Below are 16,141 nucleotides of genomic sequence, written 5' to 3'. Positions count from 1 at the left end.
AACTGTCCAAAAAGTTAAGGCCCCAGTTAAGTGAAAGCATTAGCACAAATCTGTCTAATACCTTAGACAAAATATCGTATTGAAGCATTTCAACTTATAAACGTTTAGCTACTAATGTCTAGCTTTAGTATTTGGCGTTTAGATGTGAATTCAGTTTGGGTTAGTGACTATAGATACACATATGTGCATGTGAAAAAAAAGAACAAGCAATTTCACTCGTTTTAAAAGAAGCGATTTCCTCTTGGTTTGTGTGCCTGTCCACTGTCCTACCACTTTCACAGCAGCCTAACTGTTTAATGATGCATTTAGAGGTGGCATTAAACAGTGGAGAGAACAGGGATGGGAGTGGGGAAAGTGTGGGGGTGGGGGGGTGGCAGTCCATTCACAGTGTGGAGCTGGTTACAATTGTAAAAGGTGTGTGTCATAGCCAGTCCCTATGAGAAAAGCAGCCACTGTATGGGAGCAAACACTGTTTATACAAAGCATCCTCACATAACAAAGGAGAACAGTGGTGAGAGACACAGAAACAGAGAAGGATGGAAAGGACGAAAGGAGATGGGGAGGGGGGGGGTGTGTTTGCAAATCATAGAGAAAGGCTACCAACTAAAAAAGTGAGACAAGGAGAAAAAAGCCAGCGGACAAAAAAGAAAACGGGCAGAAAAAGGGGACGGATGAGTGAGCAAGGCTTTAGTAGTGCTGTTGGGGTGAAAGAGAATGCCACTAATAATGAGATGTCTATTTTACCCACCAGCTCTCTGTCTCTTTCGCTGCTACGCCTGTTTTCCTCTGGCCCCCATTATCAGTGCACTTGAACCCGGGGATAACAATGAGTTCACAGAGATTGAGAAGTGCCGAGGCCTTAATTGTATGTATTTAGTCACGCAAACAGAGGCAATGGCCTGAGAATGCCTAGTTAGCCAATGACATCATTTAGCCACACAGCCACTTTAACTCAATAGGGCTGCTGTGATGTGCTCCGTCCCTGCCTACCATCACTCTATGTGTATCTGTCTATCTCTTAGCATGGAAAAACGCCCTCAAACAGTTCTCTTTATTACATATCTTTATTGTATTACCGTCTGCTTCTTTTTCTCGTCTCTTCAAAGGTCAGTTTATCTTTGCTTTTGAAGAAACTGGAGTCTATGCAGGTTTTGCAGATTGTAAATGATTTTGGTTAGGGCCCCAGGCCTTGGGTGGAGTTGGCTATATGAGGTATATGCCTCATGTCAATGTGTGTCCTCACAGCTACCAAAAGACCAATGTGTGTATCTGTGTGTGTCTGTTTGTTTGCATGCATACTTTTGTCAATCCACGGTGGTTGCTGGCAGTCGCAAAGGATGATGATGGCACTGAGATATTAGTGTGCCTCACTTGCTCGGCACAAAGAAGGGTACGTGTGAGTGTGCGTCTGTGTTTGTGTCTGTGCGTGCACGTGAAAAGGAGGGGTGCTTCTCAAGCAGGGATGTCAGCACTTGAAAAATCAATCACCATCTGGGCTCATTTCATACAAAGGACAGAGGAAGGGGAGGATAACTCACACACACATACACACTTGCATCTTTCATTTCGTGCAAAGACAACAGAGGGCAAATAATGTAAAGCCCCTCTTGTCTCCCGCCTTTCGTATTTTAAGTGAACACTTCACTCCTCGTCTGGATCCTGCTGGTATAAAAGCAGGTGTCATTTCCTCCTCTGCCCCACATCACTGCTTGGCCTTTTCTCTTTTTTTGGGGGTGGGGGGGGGCAAATCAGAGGTTGCACAGTTGAGGAGGGAAGGGTCAAACATGAAGGGGTGTTTTCAAATGGAAAGTTCTAACCATGCTGGGGCCTATATAAGCCATTAGGCCAGTGCTATGTGAACACAGAGCATCAGGGCTGGTGTGCAAGGTCACCCAAAGCAAACAGGGATAAGAGGAAAGAAAAGCAAAGATTCATCTGCTTGAGTTAGCACCTCAGGTCAATGGGTTTACCTCCTATTCACCACAGTCCTCATTTACAAACGCTCCTTTAACTCGCCTTCGAAACCAACTCCACATAAGGCACTTTTATATGAGAAAAGTGAAATGTTTCATGCAAAAGAGTTTTTTTTTTTTATAAATGCACACAAAAAGCATCAAAAGTTGAAAGTGTGTGTGCACGTGTGTGTGTGTGTGTGTGTGTGTGTGACATGATTTTTGCTGTGGCGCTGCCTCCTTTCAGTTGCACGACTGTGTGAGAAATACCAGTGGCAGAGGCTGCTGAGGCAGCGAAAGCATTTAATACTCGACAAACAGTTATCTAAGCCCATGTCCAATAGCTAGACACCACTGTAATGTGACCTACATACTAAGTGAAAAAGAATTTTTTTGTATTTCGGTCGGGGCGTGTGGCGGAGTGGGGGTCCCGGGGTTGGAGTTTAGGAGACGACGTGAACAGAACTCTTTCAAATGTCAGTAATAAAATGGCAAAATGCTTTTTTTCACTATGCGCTCGCTTCTTATGCCGTTTTCACTCTTTTTTTTTTCTCCTTCCACGGCTGAACAGTATAATGTAACAGAACATATTGTGCCCTCCCAGGCTTTGAACTCTCCCTGAGCAACCATTTTACCCTCTGGTAAGAGGACTTTCTTACTCTCTTCACTGAGGAATTGATGGAATAAAAAAGTGGAGGGAGGTGCCACGTGATAAGAGAGGTTAGAGCATCTGTCTCAGGGTTGTAGCAGAGGGTAAAGCCTACAAGAACAGTGGTACACAAACAGAAAGTTGTCTATTCACTGTAACATGCATTTCAGTTCTCTAATTAATGCCAAGTTTTGTTTTGTGGGCAAAGGAAAGTTGCAGGGTACAAAATTAAAGGCCTAATATATGTGAGGTGAGGCACAAAATGAACAGTTTCACTTTTAATTGATCTGGTCTCAGGGTCTGCCTAAAAGTTGAATGAATAAACCGTGTACGTGCACACACACATCCACCCACCCACACACACACAGACACGCAGTCAATCGGTCTGGCCACATCAAGAGAACAGGTGTCCTCAGTAATGCACCATCGCGCACTTGGATCTCTGCATCTCGCAACAGAGGGAAATGAGGGGGGGAGGGAAAAGTTAGAAAAGAAATAAAGGGCAGTTAGAGGAAAAGAGAGGGAGAAAGTGCTTCTCTAACTTGTACTTTATTGTAGGGAATGCCGTGTTTGTTTGGAGGCATTATGGGGGTCCGTCACCAAACGAGCCGTAACGCAACCTACTGTATGTGCATCTCACTGCCACTGACACGACGCAGCAGTGGAACTTGTTTGAATGCACCTCGTTTCTTTACTCGACAACAGCAGACTCCTACACTTGTTATTTTGGGGATGATCAAAAAACACCAAGAGGATGTATTTTCAGTTTCCATATGAGCAATATTTATCAGGAAGATAGGCCGAAAGCCCAACTGAGGAGAAACTAAGCAGAAAGAGATGTACTTAGCAAAGACCATGCCTTTGCCCCCCGCTGAGTCTCAGCTACATGGTACATAAATAACCATTATGAATCACGCTGTTTGGTCTCAGCCTGCCGTTCCTCAAACAAGATCCAGTTTCCATTTAGCCACAATGGTGATGAGCGAGCCTCCTGCAACGACGCACCATTTTGATAAAAAAAAAAGAAAAAGCACCAGAATAAAAGAAGTTATGTGTTTATCTAGGGCCTTAATTTGCTAAAACGTTCAAAAAAACAACAACGACAAATAAAAACTGCTAACTGTATTCAGTTTAGAAGGTCACATTTTCAGCTGGTTGCTGTTTGCATTTCATCTTGTCTGCCTAATAGGCTCGGATCCAGTCTAAACCTACAAGACGCCAGAGGGCGAACCAACAACAAAAACAGCCACGGAGCTCTGATGGAAATACAAATAAGATTTGCACAAAAGAAGAAGTCTGAGAGCTTTATTGCCATAAAGAACACGGTTCTGACAAATCGAACGTTGGTCAAACGGGATAAAATGTAGCTGGAACAATCCCATATGCTGACGATGAATGCTCAGTCACGCCATTAGCAGTGTTCGTAGATGCGTGTTCGCGTAGATGCTTGTTCCCTTTGCACTTTGGCACCAGTTCAGAGGCGATGTCTTGGGTGGTTCACTCACATCAACTTCTGTGGCCTAAGAGATTACCCTACACAAACGTTATCCCATGCCAATCTATTCCGCAAAGCAGGCATTTTAAACCTTGTAGCAGAAATCAAACCTCCATTCAGGGAATCTCCTTTGTAGAACCTAAATACATCCCAATGTGTCCATCAACAAAGGCCTCTACCCTTCCTCCTCGCTCTCTGTGACACTTTAAGTTTAGGATTGTTCGGCGGGCCTGTGGGTGGGTTTTTCATTCTTTTTTCCATTCTTCCCTTTATTTTGCCCCTTCTTTTAGAGCATTAGGGCAACCATCTATTGAACTACAACCGCTACTAAAAAAAAATTCATCAGGATTAAAATGACCTCACACACAAAATTAAAGTTCCCCAAATGTACACAATAAGGGCCTGTATCTTTTTTAAGACATTCTCAGCTTCCTTGGGAACAGGATTGTTTCTTGACAAAGTGGTCTCTACTCAACAATGAGCACCTTTCAGACACACACAGGGACTGCCTTTAGAGCTGCGGAGAGAGACGGATTTCACATATCAATCAAAAGAGGGTGGTGGGTGGGGTGGGGTGGGGGAGGGGAAAAAAAGGGCCCTCGTCTGGTGAGAGTGGCCCTTCAGAAAGCATGAACAGATTCGAATGAGTATATGCTTTTCTCTCTTACCGCTACTATTCATAATAACAGAGGACACAGGAGTAGCAGAGCGGGAGGGGAGTCCTCTTAACACCTTTTTTTAGACTTGTCTCTCCTTATATGGGGACTGAAGCCAGACCCTGCAATAATAAGACTACAGTGGATGCCTAGATTGTACAACAGTGGAAAAAAACGTTGCTTTGTGAAGAGGCCAAGAGGGCCCACTGTATTCAGTCTGTGTGCAAGCTTTCGTGTTCTTGAGTTTGTACATGTAAGAGCCTGTGTGTGAGCCTCTGTGAGTGTGTCTGTGTGTGTGTGTGATGGGGGGGGCATTCCATTACACCTGTGTGCGGTGGCGTAATGAGCCCATGAGTGTGTGCACTGGGCCACAGCCACCCACTGTGCCAGCCTTGCACGGCTGCTAATCATGTTGAAAATGAATAAGGTGTCAGTGCAGGTAATTCACAGTTGTATTAACGCACCTCAGCCCACATATAAGGTACATAAAACAAATTAGATATAGTATTATATTAGAGAATATTTTTGGACAGCTTTATTAATGGGCACCGCCCAAAGGTCGTCTTATTAGGTCACCGCCTGTATGTTTCATCTTCTACACTTTTTGAGGGTATTCATATCATCTCCAAGCCATTAGTCGTGGGAATACAGAGTGTAACGTGTAAGAGAAATCAGACGGTCATCAAAATGTAAAAATATTCAGAATGCTGTTCTACACCTGCAACAATAAGAAAGTGTTTTTATTTTCAAGTAAATATCAGACTGAATGGAATAAATGGGCAAGCAGCAATATCCCAAGTAGGAATCAAGACTTAATCCTGAAGCTGAATCATTTTAAGGATATACGGTATTGTGAAAATAATCAGATATACTAAAAAAGTATCAACAATCCAAAGGCTATTCCATTACTCTCATCAAAGCCCCGTCTCCCTAAAATTTACGCTCCTGTGCAGCTAAACTGCAAACACGATTATGTTTGCTTGTGACAGTGTAATCAGTGAACTGAAACAACGGATATTTTGGGGGACAAAAATCTGTTGTCTACATATTCTCATTATGTTGACAGCACATGTAATCCGGTTGCAATTGTATTCCCCCAACAGAATGCTATTTTTAAGATAAAAGGTTGCTCAAGAAACACTAAGAAGGTGTAAATTAAAAAAATATGTATTTTGTGGACTAACAACTGCTGCGTGTGTGTACAGTGTAAGATGTGGAGAAAAACATAATTCTTTCTTATCTTTTTTTTTTTAAAACTAGAAACTGTGAGTCATTCCTCCACAAACTATGTCAATTTCTTCAAAATGGATCGTCAGAAGATTTAGCCGTATTTGTTCATGCCTTGCAGATTACATCTTCTCTCCCTGCTTAAGACCACTGTCTGACATTACAGTAGACCTCAGTGTAACTGGAAAAAAGTATTAGTATTCACTGAATGTATGTGTGGCACATGGGTGCTATTTTTAAATTGGGATGCTGTGAAAGTGTGGAATTGGGGACAAGGCAGCCTTGCACCGGGCCGTGACACAGACTTATGTTAAACCTAATTAGATCATGATAATAGCTTTAGGGCCCCAGTGATCAATGCTAGAGGTCTGTGGAGATGAACTTTCCTTAAGTTTCATGCTGCATGCTGGTTGTACTCAATTCACACACACACACACACAAACACACGCACACACACACCCACATTAGAGTCCTGGTGTTACAGTATATAATTGCCATTCTGCTGTTGGTAGTGAGCGAGCACAGTTGGCTACATTGATATACATGTGGTCAGTGTTGAACGCATTCAAATTTTAAGGCCGCATCACTGCTATATCTAGCAGCAGCAGGATAAAACGCTTCTCGGTTCCTTAATATTGTGAACTCATAAACTTTGTTTGACTTTGGCTGAGACCTCCAAGGCGCTCCCATAATGTAATGCCCCACATCACATCACAAGAATACACTTGCTGATTGTGAGCTGCTTTCCGTCAACAACATTATGGTGGAGTCTAGTTTACAGCTTACAGACTCCACGGATCACTCTTGCCGAAGACAAAGAGGATTCCTTATGCTTCCATTACTATCTAATGTAATTTGTGTAATGTAATATTCCAGCAAGTCTGCATCTGCTGATATGCTAGCAAGCTAGCTGGTGATAAGACTTGATACTGGATGCTTTGGGAATCCCTGCACAGATCAGTTGTGGTTGTTACCTACACCATCCACTTCTTCCAACTTTAATTCGGCACATTCCAGAAACTAAAACTGTAAATACAAAGATGCTGGCTGATGAATCAACTGTAGCTGATTGCTGCTTGTATTACATTTGTGTTTTGTGCGCTGCAATTATGTCTAGACAAGCTCTGGTTTGGAACCGACAATTCTGGTCTTTCCCAAAAACCCATCCACCCATTTCAGTCAACTCTTTTAGGAGCTCATCTCTGTGTATCTGTGTCTGGTCAAAAGCTTTGAGAAACATTGTTTATGAATCCAAAAACTAATGCTTCACACTTGGCTCAGGTTTGAGGTGTTTTGTGAGACAATTATATGACCCCCAAATGGTCTTTTTAGACCTCTACCACATCACAAGTTTCTAGAATATATATATATATATATATATATATATATATATATATATATATATATATATATAAGTCACATGGTCCAAAGGCAATTTCACCAGCTCAAAATTCCAAGTCTAGGAGAATTTAAACTAAAAATTTTTACTTTGAGATTCCAAGTATTTAGATCACCGATGAGAGGAGGATTCATGCTTTGTTGACCTCAGGATTTTGTTTCAGTTTTTTGCCAAACACTGCAAGTCTGTTGGTTTTTATTGCTCCCTGACTGGGAAGGTCAGATGTCCAGGAGGAGCTTCAGTTGAGCTGTTTCTGGTATTTAATTAGGTTGTCTCCCAAACACCTCTTTATGGATGTATTTTGGCTAGATCCACATTGAAAGAGACCCTAGGGCATACCACAAAACTTCAGAATTGGATAGATTGGATTATATATTCTGTCTGGCCTGGGAACACTACTGGAAGAAGATCTGAGTCGTGGATCTAGAAATAGAGACCACAAGGTACTTCACAAAGCCCAGTGTTACTTTGACCAGGACTTGGGTGAGCTTTGGAAAAGACTGGAAATGAAACATCTACATTGGCCTTTAGAAACTCATTACAACTTAACCCTCGTGCTCAGTGGTGGGCAAACCATGCTCCTTAAGGGCGACAAACCTGATTGTTGTTGTTTATGTCAGTATCCCTGCTCTACCCTCTGCTCCCCCAGCTTCTGATTGACTGAACACAACTGACTCAGGTAATCAGCAGTGGGTAGGGTGGGGATAGTTGGACACGCAGGGCTGCAGTCTTCAAGGAGCATGGGTTGCCCATCTGTGCTTGTGCTCATGTTACATAATTTGGTGGTGGAACATGTGTATTTGGAAAACCTGTGTGTACATGGATGCAGTACTGGTGTATAGAGAAGCTGTTTGATGCTGTTGCTAAGCCCTGTCCTCTCTACCATTTAGTCCCCGTCTCTTATAACATAATGGATTTCATAAACATTGCTATTTGCCAGAGGTCAACTTGATTCATAATCAATTAGTGCCGGGTCAGTTTATCTTTTCAGTGGCGGTACACAGCCCATTCGAGTTTGACATGCTACCCGGTTTACTGCCTAGACAATAGATATTCCCCCCAAAAAATCCCTCAGTCTATTGACTTGGGGTCAAGGATCATATTAGAAGTGGACAACACAGACCGAATCATTTATAGAAACTACTTTATATAAATGTTTAAAACACCCAGTCTCAGGCATAGACTGATCTGTCTAAGGCTATCTGGACAAAGATGTACTGGATGATATAATGACCCCTGAATGAAACCTTCTAGGGGAATGAAGGTTTAACAACATTAAACACACAAACTCCCTGACAGAAGACGGCATCCCTCTGCTTGGTGTTGAATGGTGGAGGTGTTAAGCTTTCCACTGTGACATCTATCTCTTGCCACCACCTTGAGGGCATCTTTTAAGCAGAGGAATTTAGCCATTATGTGGCATTAACCTCATTAGAAAACACTCTTTAGCTGCTCCAAGATAAAATTGATTTACAGCTGCCTTTTCCACCACTGCTCTCGATCAATGGTTAAACTATCCCTTTTATGGCCCTGTGCGCACTCTCTGCTCTTTTCTTCAGTTTTCTTTAAATGCTCTTTAATTTCAACCCCTCCACCACCACCACCACCCCAACTCTTCCCTTCCATCTCTTGTCCTTGTGCCAGGTATGCAGTCACAGAGGGTGGAAGAGGGCTTTTCTCTAATCTACCATGGTCAAATATGGGACTGACTGCATTTTTTGGATCATGGATAGACAAGACAGGATCAGTGTGTAGAGAATCCTTGAACCAATTAAGTCACCAAGTTCCTGCATTCTTCTTTCCTCATCTTCTTTCCTAGATGAGAGAGTTTTACTACGGTCAGATAAATCTGCGTGGGTGGTCTTAATTGAGGTAATCCAGTATGTAGTTTTTTTTCTTTCCCACTCTTAACAAAACTGCAGTAGTTATTCACAATGTAGGACTGTGATGAATTTGAGCAATTGCAGATGCATAGGTTAATGTCTGTTGGTCTCCAACCTGGATTTATTTGCTTTGTGCTGTAGACCATCGTTGCCAAAAAATTACTAACAACGTCAATGTCAGTCAGATCCACAATGTTTTTTTTTTTAATTTGCCCTAAGTATTCAGAATAACCATAATCCTATTGCACTTCTCTAGTATCTGTAGTTGAGTCTTTCTTACTTGAGGTCACAGTAAATGTTGGTGATTCACACCTTTAGGGGCAACATTCTTTGAAGGTCTAGGGTATAGACAAATATGTAAGTCCACGTTGGAGACTGATACGCTTTATAGTGAGTGGAGGCAATTCATAGTTGATTTAGTGTCTGTATATATAAGGAGTGTTCACAATACAGAGTGCAACATTTTGACCAGTCAGAGAAAAGTCTGAATCTGATTTTTCTGCATTCCCATATATTGTAAATTGATAACAACAACTACCTGGTGGAGCTTAAAGAGTGAAGCAAAGCTGGGCAGGGCAGGGAAAGGGAGGACTTGACAGAGCAGAGAGCATGAATTCTCACATTAATGCTACCTTGAGTTGCACACTGTAGCTTCAAATTAGAAATTAGTAAAGTTATCAATTAAAATAGGGTGATATTGTGTGATATGATGACTTGTATCTGGATGAAATGTGGCATTAGAATGTGTCACAATTTGTGTTATTATAGGTTTAAGTGAAGCCTAAAATGTGACTGTAGCTGGTTCCTGGAATTTGGCCTTCCGGTGACTTTAACTGTTAAAAACAGATACTTAAAGTCCCTGGAAATTATTACTCAGTGCTTATCACAAACCATGGATGTTGCATTAGTATACAATTTTTACAAACATGATCTCATAGAAGAGAAAATGGGAATTTAGCAACAAACCTAGACTAAAATACAAATCCATGCCCAAGCAATATTTGTTGAAGGATAATTATGAATGCAAAAGAAAAGCTAGTAAGTTGACTCAATTACCTACAAAATTCTAAAAGTGACTGGGCAATGTGACTAGTTTTTCATTGAACGTTGGGGGCCTGGATGCACAGTTTGCCACAAACACTGTTTTAAGCCAGGAGGGGCCAGTTTGCTGTTTTCCACTTGAAGTTGATGGATAAGACTATGTACAGCTAAGCCAAGCAGAAAATCCAGAATCCATGTCTGTTTGGCAAAATGTCAGTATGTGCCTGCCCACCTCTGACAGCTCAGGTTTATGTGAACATTTAAGCAAAACACGCAACGCTGTATTTCTTTGACAAATCAATACGACCACCATTTCAGCTCTCCTTCCTTCCCTCCCCCTCTGCTTGTGCTTGCTCCTTTCTCATCTGCCTCTGTCTGGGAGAATTGATCCGCATGGATGGAATGATATCAACCGATGGATAGAGTGATACGCCCCACTCCCCTCCTTCCTACGCTCCTTTCACCGCACTTTTGACACATAAATAAAATATGTGGCCTTTTTGTTTCGATTCACAGCGGCGTTAGTTCTGAGAAAAGAAGATGGTGCACTGGGCTCACATGGAGCTGTTGGTAGACAAGAGGGAGCTGAGAGTCGGCTGGTTGCCATCACTCACTGTTCACAGGCGCCCTACAAAATCCCCTGAACTTTCCGACATACGCATTTGTTAGAGTGACACAGTCACATGTCATTTGAAAATAATGTGTGTTAAATTATTCAATTTTTTTTTTTTTTTTTGCCATAATGCCTTAGTTTACAACCACACACAGCTGCACACGCACATCCACATGGATAAATGTATGTATCCTCCCACTCACATCTTATTTATCACTTAAAGTCAACATCCACATTTGGTCAAGGAAAGGATGACAGAAGGTGCAGTGATTGAAAAAGGGTTCACTAACTCTGTCACGCTCCTGAATTAAGATCCTTAGCAGCGTCGCAGTCAGTCCACACTTTAATATAAACTGAAATAAATCACTACCCCAGCTGCAAGTAATATGTCCTGCTATTAACAGATAAATGCAACACATTCATCCACACCTTGGCTAGATATTCCTGATATGAGGGGGAAAGGCATTTCCACAGCTGGATAAGAAATAGCGACCAGGTGAACTAACCTCGCATCTTCGAAGAGTGTCAGAGCGTCAGGCCTAGGTCACACAGGTCTGCAGGGTTTCCACTTCAGACTTCTAAAATCTCATCACACCTTCCTACACCTACATAGGCTCCAATTTTTTGCTCTCCTCTTCCTGTTGTTGAAGCCCTTGAGCGTTGGGTAAAGTCACCCACATTGCACGCATGCATTCCTATGTTACATAAACCTAGTCATGCTCAATACACACCTTCTGATGTGGACACTGTAGAGGATAATGACACAAGTGGCAAGAGACAGACGGCTTGGACTTAAAGATAGACAGAGTGGCCCTACTATAATAGATAACTGATGGGATTAAATAGGAATTATCTGTTGATATGCCCATGCAGGTCCTGTGCACAGCCACATTTAGTGGGTGTCCCAGCCCAACTGCTGTGTCTATCCATGAATGTGTGTGTGTGTGTGGGTGTGTGTGTGTGCGTCATTATCATGATCATCCTTGTTATCACAGTGATCGTCATCATCACCCAACACAGATTGTATCATAGTTTATGAGCCTCATGAGCTGCTAACCTAATGCACAGGCCTGTTGAGATCCCCTTATTTCCCCTCTCTTCCTTCCCTCCTTCCTTTACCCCGGCTTTTATTCATTAAGAAAAGCCTACTGTCCCTTATAATTAATCCCTTTACCTGTCCTTCCACCCCAAATCATCTTTCCAATTCTTCCCAAACTCTCAAGGCCCCACCACACGTTCTTACACACCCCGCATCTCTACCCTCACTTGCTTTTTCCCTGAAATCCCTGAGTCACCTTAGACCGTTGGTGGGAAGAGGGGATAGTTTCTTAGACAGCGTGGCAGTGTGTTTGGCCCCGTTAAGCCAGCATCAACTTCAGCTTTCTTCTGGTCGCCACTGATTAGTGAGCTCTGGAAAAGAGAAGCAGAAAAAGACATAGCGTTATGATAAGAAAATCTGCTGACAACCACCTCTCCCATTCCCTCCCTCACCTCGGGAAGGGGTTTCCTTACTTGAAGGAAACGGGGAAGGTAAATGAACTGCTCTGCAATAACTTCTGGCTTTCTCAATCTCTTCCTGCAGCTGTTTATCCACCAACTTTTCTTCATTTATCTCTTCATTTATTTATCTAACCATCATTTTATTATTTAAAATGCAGGGTCTCGTCATTGCTCATATTTCCTCCACCGTTAATATATATGTCGCCTAAGGAAAAAAGCAGCAGTACTGTTGCAGTCAGCTCGAAACTCAAGCAATACAAGCAATAAATATGCACAGATGGATGATCAAATAAAGGTAAAACCAACATAAAGTGTTGCAGGTGTTGGGCCACCGTGTGTCACTTGAACAACTTTAATGCACCTCGGCACTGATTCTCTGGATCTCTGTTGGACGGATAGAACACCCATCCTCTGAAAGATATTGTGTTTTGATGATGGCAGTGGAGGGTCTCCCATAAGTTTTTAATTGGATTGAGATCTGGTGACTGTGAAGACCAGAGCAAATGATTTACATCTGTTTTATACTCATCCTTTGTGTCCTATGGATGGGAGAACCCTGAAGCTTTTATGCCTAACCCTAACCGTTGTTGTCCCTTAACGTAACCTTACCCTGAAGTTGTTTTCCCTAACTAAGAGCTCAGATCAGACGCAATTGTTCACCCACATGCTCCTGGAGCAACCAGTAATGACACTGAAGGCGTCAAAGGTCGTAAAAAGCGGTGCAATTTGACGACTTTTCGAAGTGTTAATATCTGACACTGTGGGGACATGTTGCCATGAAAAATGTCCGCGATTGCAGTAGGTTTTGGTTTGTATTATGGCAAATATGGAAAATGCCAAAAAAAGATCAAAATGCAATTCATCAAAATATCCTCCTCTATTTTCTATTTCATCAAACAATCTTCTTTATGCAGCAAGTTTGTAAGTTGGTCTTAGAAAGCCCCCCCCAAAACAAAAACATTCCACGGTGCTTTCCATTGTGCACAACATACAATGCCCTCTATAATTTAAAAAAAATTAAAACTCCCTTAAAAACACCTTTGTTGCAGACAAAGGAAAAAAAAAAAAGAAAAAAGGAAAAATATCACTGCATGAAAATGATGTCATGTGAACAAAACCGACAGACATAAAAATAGTTAAATTCCAGTAGGGCCATTATCTTTCAACTGTACCCACCAGAACCCACACAATAAAGTCCTGTGATTGCTGGTGGGTCTTAATTAATAATTTCTGTCTCCCATAGATTTTCTTCAAACTGCAGTGTCAGCTTTGAATAAACTAATAACTAGGCAATAATTATATAATAAAAAAAATATATATTATTTGCTGTCTTGTTAGTTAAAAATAGACAGTGTTGCAAAATGTTTGCCAAGGTATTAAATGGAAAAAAAGAAAACAGCTGCAAAGATGTACAGCAACATTATTTCATGCAGTATATATCCAGGTCATTAAGCACTATTTTGACACCTCTGTTATTTACTAACCCCAAGCGGTTTCCCACCTCGTTTAATCAGACTTCAGTAAAAGCCGCTGAGTCAGAGAGAAACTTCTTCTCTGCTCTGTTTATCTGCTCTTCCCTCGTTCTCTTTGTTTACTTACTCATACTTTCCAAAATGTCTATTCCACGTGTGTGGGTTAGGGAGGGGCCGACCCAGAGAATAATCATATAAGAATTTGCAAAAGGCAGCCAGATGCCGAGTGTAACTTTCAAAGGGGTCAGGTGATAAATGTGTAACTGTAATGTATTTAACCAAAGCAGCTATCATGAGCTTGCATCCATCAGATGGTAATATTTAAAACATTCAAAGTGAAGCACATTGTTTCTTGGATTTTTTTTTTTTTGCCTTAGAAGTGGTTTACCTTCGATTTTCTCTGCTGGGAAAGGATCACTTGAGACACGAGCAGGGAAGGCAGATGGAGGGGAATAAGATGTGGCTCAATACAAGTTATCTTTAATGGAAGGATCCCGGATGAAGGGATTCACGAGGAAACCGAAAAAAAGAAAAAAAAGAGGAAAAGCAAAGCGTTAAAGTGATGACAGCTGTGTTTGATGTGGTCAGATTCTTGGGGTCAGGTGCCGACGAACACACACACACACACACACACACAAACTCAAACAAATGTTCACATGACACAGATATATTAGCTGTCCCTCACTAAATGGAAGCTGGATGTTATATCGTTCTTGTAACGATGGCCATCTGAGCGGCGGGACCCTCCGCAAGCTGCTCCGTACACCAGCCACCACACATACAAAAGGTGTAGTAAAGCTACACAGTCATGTTTGCTCTTTTTCCTTCTACTCCCATCTCTCTGTCTACCCCTCCCTCATCTCTCACACACACATACGTACATACACACACTGGGATAAGTCATGAGGAAATGGATGCCCATGTTTTGTGGGACCACCTGTTCATCCTGGATACAAGTCTAAGTACCCAGTAAGGGTTAACCCTCTTTGTGCGATGGAGCCAGGAGTGTGTATGTGTGTATCTGCATGACTTCATACATGTATGTGTGTGTATGCAAGCATTGGCACCGCCCCGTCTGAAACGTGCCCCATGAGTGGCAGACTGGCTCAGGGTGTCCGGCTGGGAGGGAACAGATCCCACTGCTGGACCACCTCCTTGGTAACACACACACACACACACACACACACACACACACACACACACACCTAATCCTATGCACATTCCATGGGGAGCATCTTTCCTCTCCATCACCCATTCTAAACTACCTATCTACTTAACTACCTTGGACAAAACAAAAAGGATTCATTGTGATCAGGGTTTAGACAGTTCTTCAAAAATCGGTGAATATGACAATTTACAGCTAATTCAGCAGGCGCCATTTCCAGAAAAAAACGGGATGTGTAAAATGTAAAGAAAATGAGAATGAAATTATTTGCCAATCTTTAAAACCTTTTTTTTTTTTTTTTGATTGCAGATAGTACAGAGACAAATGTTTTTTCAATTTCAAATGTTAAAACTGAGAATTTTGATTATATTTATATTTGCTCACTTTGAGTTTGTATAATATTTAGAAAAACCCTGGTGGAACATCTCACAACTAATGAGGTTAATTGGCAACAGGTCAGTTTCTTCATTTGGTATAAAAAGAGAATATTGATGAACCGGAGTAAGTTCACCAGTCTGTGTAAAGGAAGGATACAACAACTTAACAATTATGTAAAACCGCAAAGAATTGAGAGATTATATTATCTACAGTTCGTAATTCCCTATGTAAACAAGGAACAGGGAACAAATCAAGACTGGATAGCTGTGATGTTCAGGCCCTCAGCACTGTATCGATACAAGAAATTGTTCTGTCTACTGTCAGTAACACAATGCAAATAAAGTTTTACAATGCACAGAAACAACCTTATATAAACAAGGTGCAGAAACACTGCCAGCATCCCTGAGCCCGAACTCCTCACTTCCTGAACGCTTACTGTGGCGCAGGAAGGTAGAGCAGTTGTCCACCAATCTCACAGTTGTTGGTTCAATCCCCGGCATCTCCAGCAACATGTCAAAGTGTCCTTGAGCAAGACGCTGAACCCCAACTTAGTTGCTCTTGGTGAGTGTTGGCCAGCTGCATAGCAGCTCCCCCATCGGTCTGTGATCAAATTAGTTCTCAGTTCGAACATTTGATTTGTTGTTTTTGTACCAATTCCCATTAAAACTTGCATTCTTTTCATATTTTAAAAAGTGTCCAAACTTTTGTGCA

The 16,141-nt window shown here is 41.9% G+C and overlaps 1 protein-coding gene across 10 annotated transcripts in view; it reads right to left on the bottom strand.

The window, feature by feature from the left end:
• The window catches only part of znf536 (zinc finger protein 536), a 216,555-nt gene that overhangs the window by 158,839 nt on the left and 41,575 nt on the right, over positions 1 to 16,141 (bottom strand). For 8 of the 10 annotated variants that reach the window (XR_010912298.1, XR_010912299.1, XM_067494952.1 and 5 more), the window contains exon 3: positions 12,211 to 12,325. The gene's annotated coding sequence lies outside the window, so the exon portion shown is untranslated. Of the gene's footprint in view, positions 1 to 12,210; positions 12,326 to 14,275; positions 14,366 to 16,141 lie in introns of all 10 variants that reach the window. The other 2 variants (XM_067494954.1, XM_067494953.1) reach the window with 1 other exon arrangement.

The sequence above is a fragment of the Channa argus genome, chromosome 2 (genome assembly GCF_033026475.1).
Source record: "Channa argus isolate prfri chromosome 2, Channa argus male v1.0, whole genome shotgun sequence".
NCBI lineage: Eukaryota > Metazoa > Chordata > Actinopteri > Anabantiformes > Channidae > Channa > Channa argus.
Note: the sequence above shows the minus strand (reverse complement) of the source record. Positions and strands in the feature narration are given on the sequence as shown.